Source organism: Acomys minous (genome assembly GCF_964271855.1).
Source record: "Acomys minous genome assembly, chromosome: 9".
Taxonomy (NCBI): Eukaryota; Metazoa; Chordata; class Mammalia; order Rodentia; family Muridae; genus Acomys; species Acomys minous.
Window position 1 is genome coordinate 37,549,796 of NC_140490.1, and position 12,364 is coordinate 37,562,159.

General features: G+C 47.0%; 1 long non-coding RNA gene across 1 annotated transcript in view; it reads left to right on the forward strand.

Annotated features, from left to right (window-relative positions):
- The window catches only part of LOC311604483, a 35,769-nt gene extending 27,532 nt beyond the window's left edge, over positions 1 to 8,237 (forward strand). Inside the window, exons 4-5 of the long non-coding RNA XR_014781511.1 lie at positions 5,122 to 5,190; positions 7,978 to 8,237. This is a non-coding gene — a long non-coding RNA (uncharacterized lncRNA). The remainder of the gene's footprint in view (positions 1 to 5,121; positions 5,191 to 7,977) is intronic.
- The last annotated feature ends 4,127 nt before the right edge of the window (positions 8,238 to 12,364 follow it).

The following is a 12,364-nucleotide window of genomic DNA, read 5'->3' on the forward strand; positions in this document are numbered from 1 at the left end:
CATATAAAACCCATCTAGTCAACCCCACAGCCAATGGGAAGTGCGGGACCACTGGGAGAAAGAAGCCAACTTGAGCCCTTGAACTCTCAAGGTCTTGAAAAACTGTGCTAAGCTATTTCTGTAGTGCTGCTCACCCCCTGCTGCCAGCCTGGCTGGGTAGTGCTGGCTTTGCATGCCGTAGCCCCATGGCATCGCTTCTCTTTGTAACAGCGCATGGCTTTGAAGTGTAATATAACAAGTTCACCTGTCACAGGCCCGAGCGGTTCCTCAGTTGTTGCCCCCAGCTCTGCTGCTCCTGCAAAGAGGCATGTTAGAATCCAACCTCAGAGAAAATGGATGTGGGGCTGAGTGAAGACGGCAGGTGCTTTTTATAGTGTTCAATGGGTTGCCAGGAAAGCAAAGAGCTGACAAAACACCTCCGAGGCAATGGCTTCTCTGGACAGACTGTTTTGAAAGGGATTCAATTCCATTTAAATGATGGTACTTTGAATATTTTTTTTTTCACATTCAGCACCCCCTGTCTTCCTTTTTGTTTTCTATAGGAAAAACGTAAATGTGAGTTAAAATTGCCTGGGAAAGTCTAGGCATAAATATTAAAACATTTGGCTGCTGGTTAAAGGGAATTTATGTCTGTCGTTTCTCTCTGTTGCAGGAACTTGCTTTTTATTTTTGCTGGTGAAGCATTGCCCCAGACTCCATAAGACATCCTTTTTCGTGCATTCTCACTCTTTCTTTAGTAACTCCTCTACTGTTTGCCTGCTCCACTTCTGTGTCTGGTGGTCCTGGGAACAAAGCGTATACACAGCCTACAAAGCAGAGGGCTGAACTCTAGCACCAGCTGGGCCCAGCAGGTGCACAAACAGGTGATCCAGGCTGTGGGGTCTGGGGTGAACCACGGTAGACACGTGTGTTGGGAAAAGCATGCAGACGCATGACAGGCAGCCCTCTGAGGTCTCAAGAGAAGCCAGCTCCAGATTTCAGGGTGAAACTTATTGCTTCTTAAATGCACCCAACTAGAGCCCAGCCCCGTTGTGGGGTGTAGTAGAGTCTGGCGGAACCTGGGGTGGGCAGGCAGTAGCATCTGCTGTGGACGTCTCAGGTCCTCCTGGCCGTGAGGAGGAGCTGGAGCTGCCGGAGGGTGGGAGGAGGCCTCCTCAGGCTTGAGGCCTGGTGGCAAGCAGCCCCCCTTTAGGATTGTTTTAGTTTGAAATAGTGCCCTTGTCACAAGGTAGGGACAGGCTTATCCAGGGAGACAGGGTCTGCAGCCCTGTTTGTGTTCCGACCTTCTATGGGTGGGGCCTCCTGAATGAGCTGTGTGTGTGCCCTGTGGGCCTTACTTTCCTCTCTACCCTCTTCCCCTACATTCTCTCTTCCCTTCCACGAGGACAGAGTCTCTCTATGTAGCCCATCGTGGCCTCGAACGCATGTCCTGGGATTGCAGCTGTGTGCCACCACACTCAGGCCTATTCCTTTTTATTTTGTTTTTTTTTTAAGTCAGCATTTTAGGTTACTGTGCAAAGTAAAGGGTATCGTCATGGTGTCTTCACATATACGTCATCATGGTGTGTTCTCCTCCCCAACTGTGTCCCACGTGGCCCTGCCCCACCCCCAGCTGGCTCCCTTTCTTCTTCCAATGAACCCCGACTTCTGATCTCCTAGTGGTAGGTCCTCCAACTCCCCCAAGATCTCTTCCTCCCCTCTCATGACCCCCTTGCTAGTTTCTCAAATGAAACATACATACATATTCTTTTAAACCAGGGAAATGACATCTGACCCATCTACTGGGTTTCTTGTGAGACAAAAGGAGGGCGTGAGTAACCTTGATGCGAAAGCAAAGTCAGAGCCTGCTGTTGTTCCTCATGGGCTGTGAAAGAACTGTGAACTAGTGTGAGTTGCAGCCTGGACCCACGGAAGTAAGGCTTGAGGCTTTTGTCCACACCCACCTTGCGTAGAGGGCAGGGCATGGGTGCGTGCGGCAGCTAGAGCTTACGCCCTTCCTCACAGTCCCTACGCTCTCATGTCACACTCTGAGGCATCTGGTTTCTTTAAACAGAATTTTAAAGCAGAGACATTCTCCCAAGTAGTGTTTCCAAGCCAGCACACTCAGGAGCTCTACTCTCTAAGATGCAGGAAGGAATAAGGGATTTTAGACTCAGGTCGGAAAACACTGCATTAAATAAACAGACTCTTCCTTGTAGGGCTCACTTCTTATCCCGGCTCCTTGCTTTAAAAATGCTCACGTCCATTATGAACAGGACAGTCTTACTGAAACATCACTATCTCCTGGCTAGGTCACATTGAGCCAGGCCACCCAATGCGCTTGTTCTCTCTGGAGGTTTGTGTTTAGTGCTGCCAAGTGCCAGTGCTGGGACAATAGGGATGCAGAGCGTACCTCATGTCATCCCTGCCCTCATGACCTTGACAGTCTGATGAGTCAGGGCTGGTGGTACTGATGAAGAAAATTCACACACAGCATAAAACCAGACAGGAGAAAGCCAGGCAGAGAGGATGCTTGTGCCCTGGGCGTGGGGCATCTGCGAGGTCGAGAGGGAGAGTACAGGGGCGCTGTCAAGAGTGCAGTAGCATATGAGACATGTCAGAAAGCCCTGATCCAGGACCGATGAGTGCTTCTCAGAAGTGGGCCCAGGCATGCTTGTGTGAACAAAGCTGGATAGTGAGGGCTGTTAAGATGGGAGGAGCTGTTAAGGTGGGAGGAGCTGTTAAGGTGGGAGGAGCTGTTAAGGTGGGAGGAGCTGTTAAGGTGGGAGGAGCTGTTAAGGTGGGAGGAGCTGTTAAGGTGGGAGGAGCTGTTAAGGTGGGAGGAGCTGTTAAGGTGGGAGGAGCTGTTAAGGTGAGAGGGGCTGGGAGAGGTGAGAGGGGTGGAGATATTATTCATTCAGAGGCTGATGAAATCTAAAATCTCTTTTTTTTTTTGGAAGGAAGGGACAGATCAAGGCTATGTGTTTTGCGAGTTTTGTTTTATTGATATTTATTGATATTCTTGCTATGCAGCCTAGGGCAGCTTCGTAGTTTGTGAACCTCCTGCCACCCCCAGTCCACAGGGGCTGGGATGACCTGCCCTGCAAGAGGAACTAAAAGAGATTGGGGGGCGGGGTGCCGCAGTTTCCTTAATTTACAGATTGGTGTGGTGTAGTCTGAGGTAGTGGGGGATATTGGGGTGGAGGAAGACCCTGTTATAATATTCTGGAGTCAATGCTGGCTGTCTGGGTTTCCTGTCGCTGTGCCTGCCTGCATTGCCAGGTGGGTACAGGCAGCTTTTCATGAAGATGCAATGCATTCTGGGAAGGGTGTTATTGCTGACTGCTATGCTAACGCTGGGAGCCAATCACAGGGTGGTTCTTGTTCTTGTTTGTTCCGGAGCCAGGAATTTGATGGTCCTACCTCTGAGGAGTAACAGTTCCTGAATTCAGCATTAGGCAGTCAGGGATCATCAAATGCCTTCCATGTGTTCAAACTCCATTCATAAATATTTATCATAGATCTTGCCAGGTCTGGGAGACTGGTCAGGGGTGGAGGGTGAACGAGATAGAGGAGGCTCGCTACAAGGTAAGGGGTGGGCAGTAACACAGATTGACATGTCTTAGAGGCGTGAGCTCTCACCTTATTTTCAGGCTTTAGGGAAGTGGCTGCTCATGGAGAGGAGGAGCTAGTTTAGCATGGAGAGGTGAGGTGAGGGTGGGGAAGATTGTTCCAGGGAAGGGCTGGATGGGAAGGAGCCTGGAGGGGAGAGAGCAGCCCTCACAGGTGTGGCCGTCCTGCCTGGTCATAGCATGCCCCCTACCAGAGAACTCAAAAGATCTCCTATTTTCTCCAACTCTACTGGGAAGAGTTTTCTATGATGTATGGGTGCGCTTCTAGACAGTTCCGGTCATGATCACACCAATACAATGACATCATCTTTTTCTTCCATGCACACAGGCACTCTCACGAAGCCACCCTAGTTTTCAGCGGTTGCCCATATGAAGGGGGCACAACACTAGATGCCAGCGATGGCAGGAGTTGATGCGTGTGCATGGCCAGAGACTTATGGCCCTGAGCCCTGCAGTGCCAAAGGGGCAGCGTTCTTCATTTCACAAAAGGAATGGGGACAGTGGAGACCTATCTGGTGCAGTGACCTTTCACGGCAGGCGGACTGTGTGCCAGCGGGAAACAATTATCTCCAGAGCCCGTGGGCACGGACTTCTTGTTGATAACATGTGGAGCTAATTACCTTGAAGAATTGACGGCAGATGTCGGTGCCTGCAATTAATTGGCCCTCAGGAAGGCCCAGTTTGGCTCTGGACCAGGAGCCGAGGCACCAGCCTCCACCAGCACCAAGGCCTGTGGGCAGTCCCACAGTCTCATGTCCTCTTGCCTCCAGCGCGGAAGCTGCTCTCCTGCCTGCCAGTGCTTTACTGCTGCACTCTCTCAACCTTTTCGGAGAACCCAAGACTGGATTGGCTGAGCACTCACCCCTCTCTCTGTTTATAGCTTCCTAGGCCTGCAGGGGAGGAATCAGTGGCCAGTTAATAAAACATATTCTGTGTGGAAAAGGTCAGCACAGAAAGGCCTCTACAATATATTCCCTCAGAACGAGCGAGGGCATTAACATTCTGCTTCCGTGCTCCTTTTGGCATTGTTCAAGTTGAGCCACGGGGTCCAGAACTTAATCAGTACTGTGGATTCTTGATGCCTGGGATTTCACTGAAAGAGGCTTGGCGTGCTGTCTCTTCACCTTCCTGGACCACTCTGTCCCGGGGAGGGAGGTGGAGAAGCTGGGGTTGCTCTGTGCCTGTGCTGCTGTGAGCTCGTCTCTGCTCTGTATGCTTTCTTCTTCCATGACAGTTTACTACAGAGTGTGACTGCCTATGACAGTATGAGTTAATCTTCACTCAGAGTGCCTGTGCTCCAGGCCCCGCGCCTTCAAGCATTTACACGCATCATCTTGTTCTATCCCCACACACTCTCCTGAGTTTATTGTGCCCCTTTGCCAGACAGGGAAGCTGAAACCCAGCAAGGCTAACTACACAGCAAGTTTATCCACCTAGAACGCAGAGAGCTGGGATTTGAACTTGCAGGGTTTGACTCCTGAACCTCTCTGTTCGTCCCTCTGCCCTGCAGATCTGAAGTGACATGGGACAGAGCCTACAGCTGCCTTGCTGACTACTACGCACAGTCCCCAGCACGAAGGTGAGTGTAGAGTGGATGGTCTTGAAGAGTTTAAGTGAATGAATGAAACTAAAACACAAATCTTATATTAAGAGCAGGAAGTACCCGGGGACCAGGCTCCCCTTCTTACACCCTGTTTTGTGTGGTTCTGAGTGCTGCCAAAGCCGTAGCTAGTGCAGTATCTGGCACAAATGGTTCCTGCCATTAAGTGAAACTTGGTTGTGAACAGGAAGAGACCATTGACATAGAAGATAATGAACACGGACCGTCTTGCATCTTTTCTTGTTTCCCCCAATCTTCAGCTTTCCCATGAGCTCAGCCTGGTTCACAGTTGCTGGGTAACCAAAAGTGGAAGAGAACCTGGACACCTCGGTTCGCCTTCCAGAAACCATCAGAGAACCTGTTTTTCATGTGAATAGGTTGTGTATGTGTGTGTGTGTATATGTGTGTGTGTGCATGTATGTGTATGTGTGTGTATATGAGTGTATGTGTGTGTATGTTGTGTGTGTGTGTGTGTGTGTGTGTACCTCCACTCTTGGGTCCAACATGCTGAACGATTGCTTCTCATTTTCACCATGGAAAGCCACTCAATTTTGAAAATTGTATTTTATATAAACAAAATAGAAAGGAATGAAAGATAAGGTCAAATCTGCCTAAAAGCCATTGCTTGAAGCTAACTGGTAGGCAAGTCGGTGAACATTCTTCAAATGTGTGTGTGTGTGTGTGTGTGTGTGTGTGTGTGTGTGTGTGTGAGATACAGTTTTCCAGAGAGGAAAGCCCTGTAAACATTCCTTTGCAATATCACTGCCCTTTTCCATTTTGACATACTGTAGAGATTCTTTCCATGTCAATGAATACAGTGCTTCATCACTCTTTTTAATGGCTATATAGAACTCTATTGTATGGCTGTTCCATGATTAATTTAACCTGTCCCTTATAATTCACATTTATCCACATTCATTCAGCAGCATAATTATCCATTTAACTGCCTGTCTCTCCCTCTAGGCTGTGTGCTCACTGAACACAGGCAATATCTAAAGCCCACAGGCAAACAATAGGCACCCAATAAATGTTTACATGGATAGATGGAGAAGTTAGTGAGAAGGGGAGGAAGAGGTTTGGCTTTGTCAATGCTGTGGATTGTTTCTGGCTATACCTATGTTTTGAACGACAGTCCATTAACCCGGGGCTGGCAAGGACACTGTAGTGATTATACAGCTGACGGTTGCCGTGCTCTTAGTGCACAGACTTTAAATCCCGGTGCTGCAAAGAAGAATTAATTCATGGTCTTCCTGAAGGAGAGTCCTTGGTTTCTAGAGCCTGTGGGCTGCTTCCCGTGCCATGGCAGCATCTCACCTACTCATGTCCAAAGCTGCAAAGGCTGCCAGAGAGAGGCCTTTTTTGTATTTAGGAAAAAGGGGTAGGCTTTTTGTGGGGCATTTGTGGGAGGACACCAGGGACAATGACCTCTTCTATCTTTCAGAGTTCTAGGCAGGATGCCTTAGTCCCTTATCAGCAGCGCAGAATATGACCCAAAGAAAAGATGCAAACAAAACTCAACTGCCTCTAAGATCATTAGCTGAAACGAAATGAAATATTGGGTACCTGCTTGGAGGGGATGGAGAGTATGCTAGGCTTCTGTTCTCAGCCTTCAGTGAGTGAGTGAGTCCTTAGCTGCTGTCATAGCCTCTGTGTCAGCTTGACCCAAAGTAGGGCCATCTGGGAAGAAGGAATTTTTTTTTCTGAGACAGAGTTTCTCTGCATGTAGCCTTGGTTGTCCTGGACTCACTTTGTAGACCAGGCTGGCCTTGAGGTCACAGAGATCTGCCTGCCTCTGCCTTTGCCTCCCAGCGTGCTGGGATTACAGGTGTGCACCTATAACGAAGGCAGAGGAAGAAGGAACCTTTTTTTTTTTTTTTTAAGATTTATTTATTTATTATGTATACAGTGTTCTGTCTGCATGTACAGAGGCACCAGATCTTATTACAGATGGTTATGAACTACCATGTGGTTGCTGGGAATTGAACTCAGGACCTTTAGGAAAGATAACCAGTGCTCTTAACCTCTGAGCCATCTCTCCAGCCGAGAAGAAGGAATCTTAATTGAGACAATGCTTCCATAGGCTTGACCTATGTAGGCCAGTCTAGGCCTAGGTAGGCAAGTCTGTAGAGCATTTTATTGATTAGTAGTAAATGTGGGAGGGCCTGCCCTTTTGTGGGTGGTGCCACCCCTGGGCAGGTGGTCCTGGCTCCAGCAAGAAAGCAGGCCAGCCATGGAAAGCAAGGCAGTAATCAGCACCCCACCATGGCTTCTGCATCAGTTCCTGCCCCGACTTCCCTCAGTGATGGAGTATGACCTCCCCGAGTTGCTTTTGGTCATGGTGTTTCATGACAGCATTAGAAACGCTAATGAAGACAGTCCCCTAGTATTTTGTACCTCAAGTAAATCCCAAACCTCTATCTTTGGAAGTGCTCAAGCCTCACTTATATCCATCTGCAAAATGGAGCAATAGCTATGATTAATAAATTACTGTCTTTGCATCATGGTATTATCTACCTGAGCATTGCTACGTGTTGAGAATGAGTGGGTCATGAACAGTGGGGAACAGTGGCATCTGCTATGGCCAGAGTGTGCCAAATTCATATTATCTACTTCCCCAATAGGGTAGTATTAAGAAGTAAGGCTTTTATGGAGGTAAATAAGTCATGAGAGTGGAGTCACCCCTGCTGTGGGAGGTCACAGACTGCACCATGCACAGGGGTGAGTTCTTACTGGACTCCAGATCTGTTTGTGTCTTGGCTTTCCCAGCTTTCAGGACTACGAATAATGACTTCCTGTCATGAATAAACTAACCCAACGGAAAGCATTTGCTACAGTAGCCTAGAGAGGCCGAGCTAATTCTCGACAGATTGTTGGTACCGTGAATTGAAGGACAAAAGCCTCGGGACCGTCTAGGGCTGTGTTGTTGCCAGGTGTGAGGATGAAGAAGGAGGGCATGGAGGAAAAGGCTCCTTCAAGCCTGCCAGCTAAGTGAAGCTAGGGATGGAGAAGGGGGCGTGGTGGCAGTGAGGAGGAGATCAGGGCTGGAGAGGACTCGGTTTACACACACCCGGGAGGTGGAGCACAGGAATGGAATTCTGCTCTTGGAGCTATGGTTGCCTTGTGCTTCTCCCTGGCCTGATCCAAAGTCCATGAGGCTTGGCTGAGAGGCTTCTGCTGCTGCCCCTTGCGGATGCTGCTGATGTTGCTGCGGTGCGGATGCTGCTGATGTTGCTGCGGTGTGGATGCTGCTGATGTTGCTGCGGTGTCCCCACAGCTGGCTTGTCTGCTGCCGCTCTCAGTGGTTCCTGTGTTCCTGCAGATGCCAAGGCCAAGTAGGTCTCTCCCTGGCTGTGCCCTGCCACTGTGGGCTGAGCCTTCTCCCTCACCCTAAATGCACTCCCTACTTGTAGGCCTGCACAGCCTCGTCTCTCTCTTCATTGCTTTTGGCTCCTTCTGTCCTCTGTATTACACATTCTTGTATGTTCTTTATATATTAAAGCTCTTAACACCTTGGCTTATATACCCTTTTCCAAGTTTATAATTTTAGTTCCTATCGATAATAGTTTAATATAATTTTTATTGGTATAGATTTAGTGGTCACGGTGATGGGGAATAAGAAGATATATGAATATAAATATATCATGTACTTTGGCCTTATGCACCCCCCACCATTCCTCATACCCTCTTATTCCCATCTCATTGCTTCTGCTTTTATGTGGATACACAGGAACTGGATAAAGGTGAAAGGTCAAATCAGCTGAGTGTTTCTTCTATGATATCCCACTTCCTAAATCAAAACTTTTGACCCTGTAAAAATGTTTTGAGACAGAGTCTCACAGTGCTGCCCGTGATGGCCTTGAACTCTCCACCTGCTGGTGTGGATCCAAAGCGCTGGGATTACAAGCATGCATGACTGTATCCAGAATAAAACTCCACTCTAAACAGGAGTGAGCAAGCCTTGTATGTGGACCTGTGGGATCCTTATGCATCTGACGTATGCTGGGTAATAATTGTTCTAGTCCTTCCACTATGACTGTTTTCTAAATTTATTATGATAAGGAGATTTTAACACCCACTACATGATAGAAATCTACAGAGAATATATAGTCTTCAAAATTTCCTATATATCCAGTTACTCAAAAGAGAATTGGTAGTTCATCAATTACCATAGCACTTGCTTGTTTTGAGAAGTGGCGTACCCATGTGTAAAGTGTGTGTCCTGTCTACAAGGAAGGCCTGACATGACCGTAGGTGCTTAAAGCCATAGTACCCAAATGCTCCATGGAGCAGGGGTCCTTCCCGAGAGGCTGACCCTTCCCAGGCATAGCAGGGGCTCAGATATTTTCCCTGTGTTGCCCCGTCCTCTAAACTGCTTTCAGTAGGGAGCGTTGACAATGTGGGCTTGAGGCTTCTCAGAGGTCTGAATCTGGGATAAATACAGGTATTAAAATGTCGCTGTGGTGGGTTGAATGAGAACAGCCCCCATAGGCTCATAGATTTGAATACTTGGTCCCTAGGGAGTGAAAGGATTAGAAGGTGTGGCCTTCTTGGAGGAAGTGTGGCATGTGTGTGTGTAGGGGGTGGGGTGGGGGTTGGCACCTTTGTGCTTTCAAAAAGCTTAGAGTCTCTCTCTTCCTGCTGCCTGCTGATCTGGATGCAGAGTTGTCAGCTACCTCTCCATGTCTGTCTTTCTGTCTGCCACCATGCTTCCTGCTATGGGAAGGATGGCAGGAACCTCTGGGCCTGGGAGCCACCCCTAAGTGAATGCTTTTTTAAAATAGGAGCTGCCATGTTCATGGTGTCTCGCCATAGTAACAGAACACTGACAGACATAGTCTGCAACCATCCCTTTGCAGTTTTGAAGGTCTGTTTTAACTAAATTCTTTTTTTTTTTTCATTTGAAAGGCCCCTGTTTAATTTGAAATAGCAGATACACTGGATATTTGTTTTCTCTTAAATTGGAAACATTGAAGTTATTATCATCTAGTACAAGTTGTGTTGATGTCCAGGGATAGGATTAACTGAGAGGCTGCAAAGTTTGCTACTCTGTCTCTTCGATTAGCTCTTGAAGAAACTAACCTTGGTGTATTCTGAGGTGCTTTCTGATGGCTGCTCACGTAGGACAGCATTGCTTTCTGTTTTGTTTTGTTTTAATTTTTTTTATTAATTTATTCATATTACATCTCAATTGTTAGCCCATCCCTTGTATCCTCCCATTCCTCCCTCCCTCCCGCTTCCCCCCTACTCCCTTCCCCTATGTCTGTGACTGAGGGGGACCTCCTCCCCCTGTATATGCTCATAGGGTATCGAGTCTCTTCTTGGTGACCTATTATCCTTCCTCTGTGTGCCACCAGGCCTCCCCATCCAAGGGACATGGTCCAATATGGGGCACCAGAGTTTGTGTGAAAGTCAGATCTCCTTCTCCACTTAACGGTGGAGAATGTCCTGTCCATCGGCTAGACTGGGTAGGGGTTCGAAGTTTACTGCCTATATTTTCCTTGGCTGGACCACAGTTTGAGGAGGACCCCAGGGCCCAGACCTACCTGTAGTTTTCCAGGACCCTCTGGATCCTTCTATTTCCTCATTCTCCCAGGCTTCTCACACCTAAAGTCTCAATAGGATGTCCTCCCCTCTGACACACTTTCCTGGTAGGTAAAGTTTTTCATGGGGACCTACCCCTTGGACTAGTGTCTCGATATAAGTGAGTGTATACCATTTGACTCTTTTTGTTTCTGGGTGAACTCACTCATTATGATAATTTCTAGTTCAATCCATTTGTTCACAAATTTTGGAAATTCCTTGTTTTTTAATAGCTGAGTAGTATTCCATAGTGTAAATGTACCACAGTTTCTTTATCCATTCTTCTACTGAAGGACACATAGGCTGTTTCCGTGTTCTGGCTATTATGAATAAGGCAGCTATGAACATGGTTGAGCATATGTCCCTGTTGTGTGGAAGTGCATCTTCTGGGTATATTCCAAGGAGTAGAATAGCTGGGTCTTGAGGAAGCCCTATTCCCATTTTTCTGAGAAAGTGCCAGATAGATTTCCAAAGTGGTTGTACTAGTTTGCATTCCTACCAGCAATGAAGGAGTGTTGTGGTGTCAGTTGAGTTATTGATCTTAGCCATTCTGATGGGTGTAAGATGGAATCTCAGTGTCGTTTTGATTTGCATTTCTCTGATGACTAAGGAGGTCGAGCATTTCTTTAAGTGTTTCTCTGCCATTTGATATTCCTCTGTTGAGAATTCTCTGTTTAGTTCTGAGCCCCATTTCTCTATTGGGTTATTTGGTTTGGTGGTGTTTAATTTCTTGAGTTCTTTATATATTTTAGATATTAGACCTTTGTCAGACGAAGGGTTGGTGAAGATCTTTTCCCAGTCTGTAGGCTGTCACTTTGTTCTCTTGACAGTGTCACCTGCCTTACAGAAGCTTCTCAGCCTCATGAGGTCCCATTTATTAATTGTTGACGTTAAGGCCTGGGCTGTTGGTGTTCTGTTCAGGAAGTTGTCTTCTGTGCCTATGTGTTCCAGACTCTTCCCCACTTTTTCCTCTAAGTGGGTTAATGTCTCTGGTTTTAGGTTGAGGTCTTTAATTCACTTGGACTTGAGTTTTGTGCATGGTGACAAATAGAGGTCTAATTGCATTTTCTACATGTAGACAGCCAGCTAGACCAGCACCATTTGTTGAAGATGCTGTCGTTTTTCCATTGAATGGATCTGGCTTCTTTGTCAAAAATCAAGTGACCAAATGTGTGTGGATTCATCTCTGGGTCTTCAGTTCGATTCCATTGATCCACTAGTCTATTGCTATGCCAGTACCATGCTGTTTTAATTACTGTTGCTCCATAGTACAGCTTGAGATCAGGTATGGAGATTCCTCCAGAGGATCTTTTATTGTATAGGATTGTTTTTGCTATTCTGGGTTTTTTGTTTCTACATGAAGTTGAGAATTGTTCTTTCAATATCTTCAAAATATTTTGTAGGTATTCTGATAGGGATTGCATTGAATCTGTAAATTGCTATTGGTAAGATGGCCATTTTACTATATTGATTCTCCCGATCCACAAACAAGGTAGATCCCACGATCTTCTGATGTCATTTTCAATCTCTTTCTTCAGAGATTTAAAGTTTTTTTCAAATAAATCTTTCACTT